This window comes from Atractosteus spatula, chromosome 3, assembly GCF_055471065.1.
Source record: "Atractosteus spatula isolate fAtrSpa1 chromosome 3, fAtrSpa1.hap1, whole genome shotgun sequence".
Classification (NCBI taxonomy): domain Eukaryota; kingdom Metazoa; phylum Chordata; class Actinopteri; order Semionotiformes; family Lepisosteidae; genus Atractosteus; species Atractosteus spatula.
Genome location: NC_142708.1, coordinates 41,650,102 through 41,666,101, shown reverse-complemented (window position 1 = coordinate 41,666,101; position 16,000 = coordinate 41,650,102). Strand labels below are relative to the sequence as shown.

Below are 16,000 nucleotides of genomic sequence, written 5' to 3'. Positions count from 1 at the left end.
GCTTCTGCCAAGGCTGAAACGGCTTTTATTGCTCTTCCAGAAGGCCATTGGCTCTGCGCTTCCTAAGATGAGTTGCTCACTGAGGTAGAGGTTACCTCCGACACTGTTGAGTCATTCCTATCCCAACCATCGCTTTTATCTTCATTTAGAATTTCCTCATACATCGCCTGCAAAGATCCTGTCCGTAGTACTTTCACTTTCCTACTGTAAGGCTCGTTTTTTGTGTTGCCGTTATTGATGGCTGAGCGAGAGTTGGCTTGCTAGTTGCTGCAGCCTTTGCACATGCTAATTTTTCATACTCTGCATATTCTTTTTGGTGTTGACTTTTCAAATGTCTAATAAAGTTTCTGGTGTTGAACATTTTAGCCGATGATCCCCCCACAAGCGACTTCTTTTGCACATGTATTGCAAACTGCAAATTTTTTGTCTTTTGTAGATGTGTGGTAAAACTGCCAGACTGGTGAGGACATGTTGCTATGTTCTGGTAACGTCGGAAGTTTAGTCAGCGCAAAATCAGTTTTTGAGATTGGTCAATTTAGAGACCACTGATGACAGTCATTTGGAGTGAAAATCATCCGATGGTAGATCAATCGGAGCATCCCTGGTACATATGTGCTACGTTTGTGCCATTAAATGCAGTGTTTATGGTGCATTAATTTCAGATAGTAATATTGGCTTAAGAGAACCAAATCTGTATTGTTGATTAGCGCTGCTAAAGCTGCATTTGTGCTGTTCTGGATTCTGAGATATTAGGGATTCTTTTATGGGAGAGTGATATTACTCAACCTCTGAAGTTGCTTCCGTACAAACTGGACAAACAGGGACTCCCAGCTCATTTCGAATTGAAACCAACATTCGTGCTTCTTTGAATTCCGAGATATTAAGCTGTTAAGATCTTTTACTCATTGTAAAACTCTTCTTGATTTTAAGTCAGACTTCACCCCAGCTGAAAGATGTATACAGTCAACACAAGAATTATTGGCACCCTTCGTGAAATTGAGCAAAATATAAAATAAACGACACATACAATGAGTCATATTATGGGCTCAAACATATGGGGAAGCCATGTTCTTTTATTTTAACACAATAAATTTTCAAACAAAACATTTTATTGAGTAGTACAATTTTTTTTCTACAAAACATAGGTTTTTAAATTATTGGCACCTCTACAATCAATAGAGGTGAAGCCTCCCCTGAAGAGGATAACAACACTGAGCCTCTTCCTGTAAAGTGTGACAAAGTTGGAGCACACTTTTGGAGGGATCTTGGACCACTCCTCCATGCAGAACATTTCAAGATCCTTGATAGTCTTAGGTTTGTGCTTGTGGACTGCCTTAAATAGGATTCAAATCTGAAGACTGAGATGGCCATTGCAAAACATTGATTTTGTGTTCCCGCAACCATTTCTGTGTTGATTTTGATGTATGTTTGGGATTGTTGTCTTGTTGAAAGGTCCATCTAAGGCCAAGTCTCAACCTTCTGGCAGAGGAAACTGGGTTTTGGGCTAAAATATCCTCTTACTTAGTGGAATTCATTATGCCATCGATCTTAACAAGAGCCCCTGGGCCACTAGCAGCAAAATAGCCCCAAAGCAACAATGATCCACCACCATATTTTACTGTGGGTATCAGGTGCTTTTCCTTGTATGCAGTCTTTTATTGGTTGTTCTCAGTAAAGCTTTCTTTTGTGCAACCCTTCCAAAAAGCTTGTTGACATGGAGGTGACAACTAACAGTTGATTTTGAAACTCGATAACCTCGATAGTCCACTAAACTATGATCCTTGGATTCATCTTTGCCTCCCTCACCATCTTCCTCACTGTGCGTGGGGGCATTATGCACATGCGTCCTCTTCTTGGAAAATTTGCAACTGTTCCAGACTTTTGAAACTTTTTGATAATTTCCCCGACTGTGCTTAATGGTATTTTCAACTGATTATGTATTTTTTTATATCCATTACCTGATCTGTGTAGGTCAACAACCATCTGTCTTTTTTCAGCTGAAAGCTCCTAGGTTTTACCCATGGTGATGGATGACAAAGGGATTTTATATGTGTGCAACCTCATAATTATACGCCAGAAACTGGTGAAAGGCAGCAATACAGTTCCCCGAGACTGAGACCACCTAAAAAGCATAGAATTTCATAACTGACACCTTTTTGTTTGGTTATATTTTAAATATTCTTTAGGGATGTAATAATGTACCTACCTTTTTATTTCTTTGGAATTTTGTATTGTTCTGTATTATGTATTTGTTTCATATAATGCCTGCTTAAAAGCAACAGTTGGCACCATCATGTTGCAAGACGTTTAGATATAAAATACATAAAGTTAACAGCTGCTTGATTGTGGTCTTCAAGCTCTAAAATGGTAGAAACTTAACTGATGTGCAGTGTGGGCAAGTATGACCTGATGCAAGACTGTCAAGATAATCAAGATACAAATGCATAATACATACACATAATCTAAACTGTATATAAGAACTGTAACAAATTCTGTGGTCCCATAAACAATTGTTTCAGCCAGAAGGTTTTCTTTTCTTCTCTTTTCAGCATGGAAAAAACCTTTACTTGTTCAGTTGTATTTCATTCAGATTACATTTATGAGGTTGTAGCACTATGATGTTTTACTGACTTGTTTTAAAATAGTTGTCTCAGTACATAGTAATGGCAGTACGAAGACAGACAGTTATCCAGTCGTCTGGTATTATTCTATGTTTATATTTTAGCAGAGCTCAAAATACCACAATAAACTTTTAATCTAAGGAGTTGCATTATTTTCTTCCTATTAAAGAATGCCGTTTCCGATCAGTTAGAAACTGAATTTTTAGATTCCTTTTAAAAAAAGGTAAGATGCAACTCTCTCACTGAAGTTTTAATTTTACAGGTAATTCACACATGCACTGAATTAAAAAAAAATCCACGGTTGTAACTTCAAAGGGAGAATATTCCCTACACTGGACAGACCAAGAAAGTAATTAGTAGACATCAACATTAAACCCTAACCCTAACAACAATTACCTTTCATTGTCATATTTATAGTATTTTGTGCAAAGAAAAATTTGAAATTGTACCAGTATCATGGCTCATCATACTAAAGTAAAAAGAATTGTTGATAAAGGACCAAGATATTTGTGCTAACTAATGGTTATTAGTAACAAAAGTCAGGTGAGTGGTATCACTTGCCTAAAAATCTCCTAAATCTCAGATACTAAAGAAGCATAAATGCTGGTTTCAACAACACGAACAATAAATTTGCAGACTACACAATCTATTTCTGCTACAGAATACCTGCCTTACAGTAAAGAAATTCTGTAGAATTTCAACATGGAGATCTGTCACTTCTAGAGCCAGGAAAATGTGCTCATCTGTGGAGACCTCAACATATGACCAGATAAATTTCACCAGCACATTACTGAGGTGTAGCCACAAGAGTGAGGTTAACAAGAACTGGTGTGAGCTGCTACCGAACTGTCGAGGACTAACCCTGTCATCTTCAGTGACGGGAACAGAGATTCACACTAGCCCCGAGACAGACAGACCAGCAGACTTAGTCATACTGAGGAGCTACAAATAGCCTAGAGCAGTGGTTCTCAAACATTTTGGACCAAGTACCACCCCTGATCAAACTAAAGCATCCAAGTACCACCTACAAGTCATCTTCTCATAGGAACCCCAGAAAATCTCAATGACCAACACGAGCACACGTGCACACACACTCTCACACACATATAATAAATATTATAATAATAAAAACTTGATTTGATATAGCGCCTTTAAAAGTGGCTTCTCAAAGCGATTTACAGAATGATAACAGGAACAACAACAATTAAAAATAAACAATAAAAAAGCACGATTTCAGTGAGAGGGGTGACCCTGATTCGTCAAGCATAGCATATGTAAATTCATTTTTCGAGCCTTGATACAATTCACAACAGAGTCTTAACAGATTTTAAATCGTCAGGCATTTTCTTGACGGCAAAGGTCTCGTGGTGGAGGTTGCAATGCATCCATTCATTTCTGGAGCAACTTCTCTAATTCGTGCAACTACACCACTGTCATCGCTCTAGCACCGTCTGTACAAACACCGACGCATTTTATCCAGCTGATGCCATTCTCTCTGATAAATTCATTCAGAAACTGAAACGTGCTCTCCTGTAGTTCCTGTTGGTAGCAGCTTATAGAACAGAAAGTCGTCATGGGACCTGCCGTCAAACTCGTATCTAACGTAAACGAGCAAATTGGCCGAATCGACGACATGTACAGACTCATCTAATTGCAGTGAAAAGCACCTGCTCATCTTGACGTGCTCTATCAGCGTACTTTTGATATCATCCGCCATATCAGTAATTCTATGAGTGGCTGTCTTTCGGAGGGTGCAGCAGATCGAGCTGCTTAGCAGCCTTTTCTCCATACATAATGTGTGTCAGCTCTTTTGTCAACAGTAAATAAGGTTCTTCAAAAATAGTGTGAGGCTTACCTGCTTTAGCAATCCGCAAGCTTGCAGTTTTCCCCGTTTCCGTTTCAGGAGTCCGTCTCAGAAGTTAAAAGAAGTTTTTCATGCGCATGGGAGCGAAACACCGAGACACTTGGTGCATTTTTCTCAAATGAACCTAGAACAGTTCTTAAATATTTTTCTGCTATCCATCACGCTTTCCTGTGCTCACAAGATTGCCAGCGTTCGTAGTACGCATTTCTATGCTTTCCTGTGCTTACAAGATTGGCGGTGTTCCAAAGTCATGCGCATTCTCCTACCTCCCTATTTGCTGGAGATAACTTTTTTAAAATACAATTGGTCACTTACGTTCGTAGCACGCATTCTTATAGGATGGAATAGAATTACATGGTAGCTCTTGTGTACACTCAAGTATTAGCGTGCGCTGTACCGTAGTACGTGGGCTGCGTATTCGACACATATTAAAATTGAAAATATGAAAACCTGTCCCGATTTTTCAGTGCACACGACAATGTTCCAGGCGTACCAGCTGGCGGCACTCTGCGTACCACTCGTGGTACACGTAACACAGTTTGAGAACCACTGGCCTAGAGGAATACCAGAGCTCTTGGGGAATTCAGACATTGCAATCAAGTGTAAGCTCATTTGGTATAAAAATCCAAATCTCATATTTGGGAAATTGCCTTGTTTTTGCTGTTTGCAGGAGTGGTACCTTCACGAGTGATGTCACTCCCCAAAAAAGGATGTTATTTCGGTAAAAAAAGGAACATATGCTTTTTTAATGGCTCAAAAGGATGAGACCTGTTGGGTACTCCTTCACAGTTGTAGGTGGAATGAGTGATGTGGCACCTTAAGAAAAGAAGAATGAGCTACAGATGCAGCCATCTAGAATACGCAAGGTTTTAACAGTGTTTTTATTCTTTTGAATAATCTGATGCAGTACTGCATTACTCTATAAGACTGCTGGTCTGCGCAGTTTATCCTGCCAGACAAATTAGAACAGTGTTGAATATTTATTAAACGAGCAGCTATTACTTGTTATTACACAGGCAAAAGTCTGTATTTTCGGTTTTAAAAAAGCAGGATTAAATTGTATCTGGCTAAATAACTGTAGCAACATATCCTCTGTTCTTCACCTGCTTCGAGCAGGTTAGTTTTAACTGAACCTGACATTATAGTTAAGAGCTCAGACCAGTCAGCGCCCTGCAAAAAATCACCTTTCTTCAGGGATCCTGCTGACATTGAAGCAACTGTCTGGAAAGCTTTATGTAAAGCAAAGAATAGAGATCACCAAAACCGCTTACAGTTCACCGATAAATTTAGTTTCAGAGTGTTTCAACAGAGAGGGTATGCTTTACCTTCACAATTTCTTAAGCCCATTAAATAGTTACCAGTTGCACCACAATCAGTTAGCAGCTGCCCAGCACACAGAAGCATTTCAAACTACTGCATCACCATTTATCTGCAAAGGGGGAGTTGCTGCAGTATGTTTTTCTAAATATTAGATATTAAACTGAGAAAAACATACTGCAATAACTCCCCCTTTGGCAGTTTTTCTTTGCAGAGTCAGCAGTGTAGGAGGAGAGGCAGAAGACAGTAATTGCAGTTCACTGACAATTCTCTTAGTACATGTGCGTGCTAGTCACTAAGAGGAGATTTAGAAAGGAAGCACTGAGAGGAGTAACAGCTGCTGCACAGATTGGCGGAGACGAGAAAGTGTTTTTGTTAAATAAGACTATTATGACTTAGAGGAAGATCAGATCACATTTTAGGAGACATTCATGTGGAAATCCATATAATTCCTAAGGGTTCACAAACTTTCTTGAAAATGTACACACACATTCAATTGCAATTTCTGTTTAAGGGTATCTTTAAATTCCCTTACTCTATTCAAGCACCCTGAAGATTGTTGGATCGGTGGTCAAGTGACTGGTAAAATTGGTTCTCTTCACTGCAAGACTCACACATTTGCTAGCTTTTATGAAACACTTAAATTTCTTAAAGATTTAACCAGAATTTCATAATAATAATTAAGAGGTTATAAACTGTTTTGCATCTTGTTTGGTTCTTGGTAGCAGCTAGAGAAAATAGTTTTACTGAATATTAGAAATTGTCATCTTGTTTCACACAGACTAGTCTATTCGCCTTTCAGCCATGCTGTCCAGCACCCCCTCCAGGAACTTGCCCAAGACACAAACCATTTCATTTTTATCTGAAAAAAACAGGCTGGTGGAGAAAAACATCTCCCTGCAACAACATAAATATGTTTTACATGCTCACAACCACTAAGTTTAATCGTTACAAATTACTATGAATCAGAAATTGTCGAGTTAAATGACACTCAGATTGTATTCAGTTGTTCAAACCAATTATAATTTTGATTCAAATGGTGATAACATTTATTCATAATTTAGCTGCAAGTACATTTATGTTAATATTAAATTGCTGTGATATTTATTAATTATGGATGCTGGCTATATCACCCTACAACTCACAACTGACAACCTTAACTAAAGCTAAGCAGGTGTGAGCCTGGCCAGTACCTGAATGGGAAATCTTCTGGGATACACTAAGGTTGCTGTTGGAAGAGGTGTTAATGGAACCAGTAGGAAGTGCTCACTCTATGGGCTTTGTGAGTACTAATATCCCAGTATAGTGAAGGGAACACCACACTGTAAAAAGCTGTCCTTCAGATGTGACGTAAAATTGAGGTCCTGACTCTCTGTGGTCATTAAAAATCCCAGAGTGTTTTTAGAAAAATGTAGGGGTGTTAATTTCCCCCTGGCCTTTACCAGTCAAAGCTTCCCAATAACCCCATCTATGAAATGGTGACATTACTGTTCTCCTCCCCTCCGATCGCTGATGTGTGATGAGTGTACTGGCGTACTTTGGCTGCCATCATTTAATAATACTGTTGCTAGTACAGTTTGAATACAGTATGATTAGACAGGAAAGCACTAATGGATTAAAAGATTGCACAGTTAAGAATTTGTATCGGATTTACCTGTTAATACAATGTATAATACAGTATTGTTAATACAGGTTAAGTGCGATTATACTGTTTATTGCATAATATAAGATCACTTTATTGGCCATATACAGTTTCTTGCATTAGGAATTTCTCTTCCCGTACCCCAGCTTGCTCTCTATGAGACACACAGATGGGGAGAGAGAAGCTGAATGTCAGAGCGTAGGGTCAGCCACTTATACGCCCCTGGGGTATAAATGCAGCTGGGGTTAAGGGCCTTGCTCAGGGGCCCAACGGAGTAGGCTTCCTCTGCCGGCCGCGAGATTTGAACCGGCAACCTTCCAGCCACAGACGCAGATCCTTAGCCACAGTGCCACCGCACCGCCCATATAGCGAGTTATACGTGTGTTGTATCAGTGATGTGGTTGGGTGTACATGTTCAGTCCTAGTGTTTTCACAGAGAATATGCAGTTTTTGATGATTTTTTTTATTTGCTTATTATGTTCGTTTCCATGCAAATCCACAGAAAAATGCTTATTTTTAATTTGTTGGCTATGATTATTTGATTGGAAAATCTTGATTCTCAGTATGAATCTTGATTAATTTCCACCTGTTAACAGATACTACAAATATCAAAATCCCCTGACAGCAGGGAATATTTCTAAAGACAAAAAGGCATTAGAATAGTTTCATATTAGAATAGAATTGTTTCATTTTACTTTACACTTCAAAGTGGCATTAAAAAGACAATAAACAGCAAAAATTTAAGATTAGTGATATTATGAAGCCAAACCAAAAATGTTTGCATCTCCTTTGAATCTCCCTGCTCCCCTTTACCTCTTTGAGGATGAGGAGACTGGGCCTCCTTGCAGAGTGAGAAGTGACCAAGGGGTAGCTGCAAAAGTAGAGATGAGATCGAGGAGGAGAGCAACAGATGAAATGTGAAAAACGAGGAATTTGATATCATGAGAAATCCAGTAAGATAGGTCATGCTGTCGTATGAGTTATACTTTACCTGGCCATGTTCTTAAGCGTGAACCTTAACCTTAACTAATGATAAGAGCAGAGATATGAGGAAAAACGCTGGATTTGTAGTGCTAAAGGGGACTTAAAGTGACCGTGTTCCCTTATCCCCAATTTTCCCATTATGTATAAATTATTTCACAAAAGAAAGGACAAACTGTCTTTTCATGTTTATTTTGGTTTCCCTTTATCATTTAGATTGTGTAATTAGTATTAAGACCAAATATAAATTATTTTAATACATAAGTAAACCTGAAAAAACAGTGTTCACAACAGACTATATAATAAACTTTTTTAAATGTCAGGCTAACTGAGTAATCTTACTTTGTGAAACAGCCCCAGAATTTTATACTTGATGTACTGTACACAAAAGACATTACAAGTGCTCTTTTACTGATTAGTTTGCCCAAAGGCGAGTGTGACGGTATTTTTGTTATATGTAAAGTAAACTGTGTGTGGGGCAATATTATTGCATATATATTGCAGTATTTTAATATATTGAGGCAATATTTCCACAATGTTATTATCTATCCATCCATTTTTGCTCCGCTTTTCCTGGTGAGAGTCGCAGTTGCAGCAATCCGAGTAGATCAGCCCAGACTTTCCTATCCCCAGCAACAGATTCCAGCTCGTCCTGGGTGTTCCCCAGGCGCTCCTAGGCCAGCCGAGAGATATAATCCCTCCAGCGTGTCCTGGGTCTGCCACAGGGTTTCCTCCCAGTGGGATGTGCCTGGAACAGCTCCAGTGGAGCATCCTAATGAGATACACAAACCATCTCAACATATCACGTCTTGATATGGAGGAGCAGCAGCTTTTCTCTGAGGCTCTCCCGGGTTGCCGAGCTCCTCACCCTGTCACGGAGAGTCAGCATGCAGCCCTGCAGAGAAACCTAATTTCCGCTGCTTGTATCCACTTGTCCCTGCCTGGGACAGGGTTAACGGGACCTGCCCCTGGAGACAGGCCTGGGGGTGGTGTTCGTCGGTGAGTGCCTGGTGGTTGGCCAGCCCACATAACCCAGTCGGGCTCTGCCCAAAAAGGCAATGTGGGGCCATCTTGTGGGCTCACCACCTGCAAAATGAAGGGTGAGGGTCGGGTGGGATGCCAGCCTAATGGCAGGCATAAATGGAAAGGACCTAGATGGACTAGACCCTGGCAATGTAATTATGTCATTTAAAATCCTGGTGCGTTTTTCAAAAAGAGTAGGGGTGTATCCCCAATGTCGTGGCCACATTTCCCCCTGGCCTTTACCAGTCATAGCCTAATAATCCCCATCTATCCTTTGGCTTCATCGCTCTGTTCTCTTCCCCACTGATCACTCACCACACATCTTACACGTGCAATTTGGCTGCTGTTGTATCATCCAGGTGGGTACTATACACTGGTGGTGGCGGAATGGAGTCCCCATTACCTGTAAAGTGTTTTGAGTGGGGAGTCTAGAAAATTGCTTTGTAAGTGCTTTGTAAGAAATTATTGTATCTTGAGAATAAAAGTAGCACAAATGCTTCTTTTAGTGGCACAAGCAAATGTAGTGGGAGTCATTATTGTGGGGGAGAAGGGGACAATTTCACTAAGCTAAAACCAACAGCTCTTGTGGTCAGATGGACATGGATTAGGAAAACCTGTTCTGAAAGGTTACATTTAAAAAAATAAGGTAAAGTAAACCACCTGTAAAACCAAGTTACTTTGATCAGTGAATAATAAGTTGAAAATACTAATTATCTTCATACTCCAGTGTTTTTTGGTTTTGGCTATCAAACGTGTATAAATGTATGACTGTCATTATTGTTTCTAGGTATTAAGTGCTATTTTGTGATGAACATAATGCCTTATTCATGTATACTGTTAAGCATTTCAATTTTGTACAACTGAACCTGAAATTACCTGATAATTTCAGAATGGTGTTCTACCAATGATTTTGTTAGTGTAAATTCCTGAGTTACCCTTTCTTTTCCTTTAACCTTTTTAAAATGAATGCTAGTACTTTTATTGTCATCTGCTGGAAAACCAACAGTTGCACAAAATTAAGTTTTTTTGTTTATTGATCATAAAAAAGTGGGACAGCTGCTGGTGTATAAAATATAGTTCCTGGCTGTTAAGTCACAATGCATTAATTACGATTATTTAACTCTTAGAAGAAAATATTTTCCCTGAGGTATTCTTGTACAGTTTGGTGTTAGTACAGTTGGAAAATTGTGATATCTTACGGGTAACATTTTCAAAGATTCACTTATTCTTGAAGAATATAATTTGTCCTTGAGCTAAGCTAATATGAACTGGTTCTCTGCAAGTTTGTCTCTTGTTTGGGGTGGATTTCAGTCATTGGCATTCCTCGGGAAAGACAGCAGTCTTGGCAATATCGGGCAATGAGAGCTTAAACAAAAAGCCAGTATAAAATATTGGACTATGAAACGTCACTATTTATGAGTTCCACATTTGCATTTTTGTATGTTTGTGCAAAATGTTTCTATATTTGCAGACAAAAAGTGTCTGTTCTTGGGTTGCACAGTAGGAGAGTAAATGCAGATACCCAGTTACCCATCTTAATGCAAAGCATCTACTTTGCCTGGCCAGGGTCGGACTCTGTAGTAAAGGCATACCAAGATTTTACATGTTTGTTACGCTTTAGTTGTTCAGTCGAAAAAGAGTTAGATGTACATTGTTAGATGTACAAATTAAAGAAGAAAATTAGACAAATGCAGGAGCAGGGCAGTGGGTTGATTGAGTGGGAAGAAGTGAGTACACCTAATTTACTTTCTTATTATTGTGCTGTTTATTACAGTACATTACAGCAAAATAACCAGTTTTCCTCCTCAGCTAGTAATATGCATTTCACAGTGTTTTACTCAATCTCTTTGGGGTTTAATGGGTGAGGGATCTCACTATATTAAGAAGCTCTGCATCTCTGAAGAAGCGATGAAAAATATTTGATCAAGTAATTTCCAAAAGACAACATCTATGTTAATACTATTAGGGTGACATGTATCCCTTGAAACCTCTCAATAGTATTAACTTCCCACCTTGTCATTTGTACAGACTAGCCAGAGAAGCTGTTTGGTAGTGGGCCTTTGACAGCAGATTACGTGTGGATTCTGACTATATCCTACACGAGGGGTTTTTGTTTCAGGTATATAAGGCATGTTTTTCACACAGACCATGGGATTCATTTTTTCATTAGCTTGGATTTTGTAAGGTATCCTTTTTAATTCCCTTCAGTTTTGATTTGAATGTTCCTGTACAGCCCACACTGTAGCACAGGAAGGTAAGGACTTCCAAGTTCTGAAACTTGCAGTGTTAGTCCTGCTGCTTTTCCACACGAGTGCAGCTGTCTCTACATAGAATCAATATTGACTAAAATTTTGATGTAGCTTTCACTGGCAGCACTGCATTAAATCACAGCATTGCTCTCGTGGCAAAAGTAGTCATTGGAGGAGAGATAGCGTTTTGGGTTCTGGAGGGTGAGTTTTGCGATCATTCAAAGCTCTTACCAACCTAAATCATCTTAATGCACTTAATTGAACACCAGTTTCCAATCCTGAAGTGCTGGTGTTTTGAAGAGACCTATACCTGCTGACGTGCCAAAAATCCAGAAGCAGCACATTCCATACCTGAATTGAAGGGTTCATGTTGTATTCATTTTTACATTTGTAAATTTCTAAACCGTATATTTGTATGAAAGACATTTCTTTTGTTATATAGATATTGATGAGTTAAAGGTCCAGTAATATGTAAGTTTGCCCTGAGAGCTGTATAGCCATGAAGGATGTGAATGTTACTCGATGTAATTTTTTTCTGTTATTTCTCCACATTTCACATTTTGTTTTAAACCTTAACGTTATTAAATACTTTGTTCAAGATTGTATTGATTCATCAGTTCTTCAAACATTTTATGGACTCTTTCAACATACTATTTGTGATATGTGTGTTGCACAGCGTGTCAGTGCTTGAAAGTTATTAATTGTAGGATTTTGTTATAGGTTTATAAAATTATAGTTGGTCTAAATAACATTTTGCACAACATGCAATGTATTTACATCTCTATATGTACAGCGGTTTGAGTGTTTCTTGTATCTGGATGTGCTCAAAGGAATAGATTTTGATGTAGTTTGTACTTTTCTAGTTTGAATATTGAGAATTTAACAGATTATTTAGATCATTTTCAGTTGAAAAGTTAAAAGTAGTTACCCTATACATCTGTTGTTTAACAGACTCATGCCTCCTGGTGTAGATTTTGGTGACTCGGCATGCAGAGCAATCACTTCTAGTAAATTCTGGCACAGTTTGCCCATAAACTGTAAGTAGTGGATGTGTGTTATTTAAAGTACTCCCTTCTATCTTATTTTCATTTTTTCAAAATGGAAGCAGCCATAAGCACACTTTATTACTCGAGTGCTTTTTAACATACAGCTATATTTTTTTCTGATCCTTTAAACGTTTTAAAGTGTAGAAATAGGCTCATGTTTGTACACTTATTGAAGATACTGTCTTTCTTGTGAGGCTCTTTACCAGCTACTACTCCTGGTCTGTACTACTGCTGGAGTGTTCAATACTAGTCTTGGAGAGGCTTGGTGTATCTACTTAAGCTACTGCCTGCCTTAAATGGAAGTAGGTGTTGCTGCTTCAAAGAGACCTTGAAAACCTGCCGATACACTGGCCCTCTAGGCCCAGAATTGGGCACCCCTGATTTACAGCACACTTCTTTTTCATGTGTGTTTGTGAAACCAAATGCCAGTCAATCTTTAGGTAGTGGACAAACCAAATGGAAATGCCAATGTTATAGAATATCCCAGAAGTAATTGGATTCAGATCTGATGACTGATAAATGCCTTGACATAGGAAAAACAACTGTATCACGCTAATCAAACCTCTGGTTTGCATTGTGGATAGGGGGAATGGTCATCCCACAAGGCATCCCTCCTGGCTGAAAAGAAATGCTGCAACATGGGCTGAAGATGATCACTGACTATCAATATGTTGCAGTTAGCACTAACCTTGTCTTCTAAGAGAATGAATGGTCCCAAACATGTAAGAAAATTTCACCACACAAAATTACAGAACCACCAAAACCCTTGTCTGTTGGAACAGTTCTCAGGATTGCTTTTTTGATTTAGTACTTTAGACTGACATCAAACATGCACTCATCCAATTATTGAGAACATAATGAAGGATGATTCACCTGACCATAAACATTTGTTCACCGCTCTGTAGCCCATTGCCTGATATCTTTGCACCGACAAACAAGCATTGCTAAGTGTGATGAACAGTTTGTGATCTGCAGCTTGACTACAGTATCCTGCTCTGTGGCGTTCCCTGCAGACCATTGAGGAATTGAATATTCCAGCCACTCGGCTGTAAAACAAGCCTGAAGATAAGTAGCTGTGCTCCTGCACAGGCTGCTGTATTGCAGAACCAGCTACTGACCTACTATTCAAGCCACAGGGCTGAAGATACAGGCTATTGCATTAAGGTCCTAATAATGCATTAATGCTGTAATAACAGGTCACCAGACTACCATACTTGCTGCCTGGACCAGAATACTTATGCACTGCTTTTGGTATGTCGGAACTTAAGCCCGCAATGCGTTGTGTTGGGGTGTGTCTTTGGTCAGGACCACCTCGAACCTGTGTCCCTGCTGTGAGCCACTTCAATAAAGTCATTAAAGCTAGGCAGATGGCCTTAATTCAAGTCAATTCAATTTATTTTTATATAGCGCCTTTTACAACAAGGTTGCCCCAAGGTGCTTAACAATACAATTGACGATACATTTTGTCAATACAGAACAGAAGACAACGGAGGAGAGGAACCAAAAGCTCCTTAGTAAGGAGAGAAAAAACCTCTAGGGGTCCAAGGTCAACTGCTTGCCCAACCCCTTTGGGCATGCTAACATTATATGATTTAAAAAATGAAACAATGAGGGTATTAATCCATCCATCCATCATGTCTTCTGTGTGTTAGCACTCCATGCAGATCTCTGTAGACCAGTAAATTCCTCCTAAAAGATGGCTATATCCACGATGTTCCTCTTGGATCCATGGCAGTGATGCAGCATCCAACTCAGATGGTACCCAGCCTGGGCACCATCCAGACATGTGGGGAGGAGAATAGGATAGTTTGGTCAGAACAGATGTATCTACCTGGTGGGCCACCATAGAGATACACAATGGCATGTACAGCATCACCAGCAGCCATGGTTGCAGCAGGCTATAATGTAATGTTCAAATTGATTTTAGGTTACCTTTGCAAACAAAGTTTTGCTTCATGATTTCAGTTAAATCTGCCTAGTCATGAGTTAATTAAGCCCTTACTCCTGTGGGAAGGCAGCAGTACTATTGATGAGGGTGTGTTATCTTGTGATGTGGGTGTGTGCTCCAATGTAAAGATATTAGAAAAGGTAGATAATACATTGAAAAAATACACAGTTCTTCTTTACCATATCCCTTCTGTACTTTTCCAAATTTTTTAACAACACTGAACATTCTTGGAAATGTCTCTCCTCAAGAAGTGGCAATTATGATTGTCCTTTAAATGAAGTATTATCTTGTCACCACAGCCAATATTGTATTCTTACTTTCCATTATGGAATTAACCTTAAGTATTCCTTTGCAGTTCCCCACTCAGATCTCTTTAAAATAATTTTGTTGAGGGGGCAGTTTGATAGAGGTGTCTCCTTTTTATGAAGTATGTCATCTGTATTGCAGAAGCAGCTGTACAGCCCAATCCTTAATTTTGTTAATCATTCAACAGTGGAGGAAATCATTAATATTCCATGATGATTATATAATTTAAGATGTATCAGGGTAAAAGCAATCTTGGTAGCTAAGGAACAAGTAAAGGTTTTTTCCCCACACTGAAAAGAGAAGAAAAACATTTCGGGCTGTGGAGCCTCAATAGATGAAACATTTCTTCTGTTTTCAGTGTGGGATAAACCTTTCCTTGTTCCTTTGCAGCCTACACATGCTGATGCAGCTACCTACTTTATCTATCTTGGTAGCTGTTTCTTTTGATGAAAATAAATAGTAATTGCTTACACTTATATAGGTAATGGGGACTCACCTCCACCATCACCAATGTGCAGCCATAGTACGCCAGAATGCTCACCACACACTAGCTCTCAGTTGGGAGGAAAATGGAGTGATGAAGCAAGTTCATGGATGGGGATTATTAGGAGGCCATGATTGGTAAAGGCAATGGGAAGTTTGGCCAGGATGCCGGGGTTACACCACTACTCTGTTCGAGAAATGCACCAGGATTTTTAATGAGCACAGAGAGTCAGGACCTCGGTTTTATGTCTCATCCAAAGGCAGTGCCTTTTTACAGTGTAGTGTCCCTGTCACTATACTGGGGCATTAGGACCCACATAGACTGCAGGGTGAGCGTCCCCTGCTGGCCCCACTAACACCTCTTCCAGAAACCTTAGTTTTTCCCAGGAGGTCTGCCATCCAGGTACTGACCAGGTTCACACCTGCTCAGCTTCAGTGGGTTGCCAGACGTGAGTTGCAGGTTGAATTTAAATAAAGGGAATTTCCAACACAATCTTTGATTTTTATGTCAGCCTTGAAA

The 16,000-nt window shown here is 39.4% G+C and overlaps 1 protein-coding gene across 2 annotated transcripts in view; it reads left to right on the top strand.

The window, feature by feature from the left end:
* Positions 1-16,000, top strand: part of rad23b (RAD23 homolog B, nucleotide excision repair protein) — a 69,646-nt gene that overhangs the window by 26,082 nt on the left and 27,564 nt on the right. The window lies entirely within an intron of this gene.